Source organism: Penaeus monodon, chromosome 29, assembly GCF_015228065.2.
Source record: "Penaeus monodon isolate SGIC_2016 chromosome 29, NSTDA_Pmon_1, whole genome shotgun sequence".
Taxonomy (NCBI): Eukaryota; Metazoa; Arthropoda; class Malacostraca; order Decapoda; family Penaeidae; genus Penaeus; species Penaeus monodon.
In genome coordinates, this window is record NC_051414.1 from 7,064,897 (window position 1) to 7,065,742 (window position 846).

General features: G+C 51.5%; 1 protein-coding gene across 1 annotated transcript in view; it reads right to left on the reverse strand.

The window, feature by feature from the left end:
- The window catches only part of LOC119591922 (protein wings apart-like), a gene marked incomplete at its 3' end in the record, with an annotated part of 17,563 nt that extends 17,055 nt beyond the window's left edge, over positions 1-508 (reverse strand). Inside the window, 1 exon segment of the mRNA XM_037940676.1 lies at positions 399-508.
- Between the last annotated feature and the right edge of the window lie 338 nt (positions 509-846).

Consider the following 846-nt stretch of genomic DNA (forward strand, 5'->3'; position numbering starts at 1 on the left):
CCGGAGCCGCCAATCCCGAGAGGAACAAGCTGGTCGTCGACCCAGATACGAGCGGCCGCCGAGAAAACGTTTGCCATTCGGGTTTTCCTCCCTCGGGGCCGCCCTGCCCGCCTCCCCGGGGCTTCCAGGCCGCGAATCCTACCTTCCGAGCGGGGATCAGAGGGCCATCGTGTGGGCGAGCGACCATCACAGCGTCCGCGACAGTGAGGACGGCCGAGTGTTTTCATATTCCGCCATTATCGCCCGTGAAGCCCTCGGGAACCCTCGCCTCCCTTGCCCACTTTCTATTCCGCGTCCGACGCCCCTCTCCGCCTCCTCTCCCGCTTCCCCGGACTCCGGCGGAATTTAGCGTCGCTTTTCCGGCCGTTTTGGCCGAAGGTTTGGCAGAATATATTGACCTCAGTGTAGATTCGGAGTAGATTATGCGGCTTCCAAAATGGACCTTCGGCCGCGGGGGCATAAGAGCGATTCTCCCTCGGCCGCCGAGGAGCGAGCGGAGGGATACACGGCAGGAAGTCTAGGGATCGCGAGTCTAAAGGCAGTGTGTAATAATCGCCGCTCTAATTGACTTTTGGTAATTTGTGCTTGATTTACAGAGGCTAGAGGATGTCGATGAAATTCGAGATGAGAGGGGAAAATACCGTTCTTTTCCTATAGAAATTATTTTTAAGGAGGATCGTTTGAAAGGGTTTATACAAAGGTGCGAGTGACCTAATGCGTCGTATATAAATAATGAAGTGGGTGAGATTATAAAATAAACTTTAAGGTTGAAAATAGTTAATAATTGTGTAAAAAAGATAGATGAGCATTATTTGTAAATAACATAAAACCTATAAGGCATCAAAA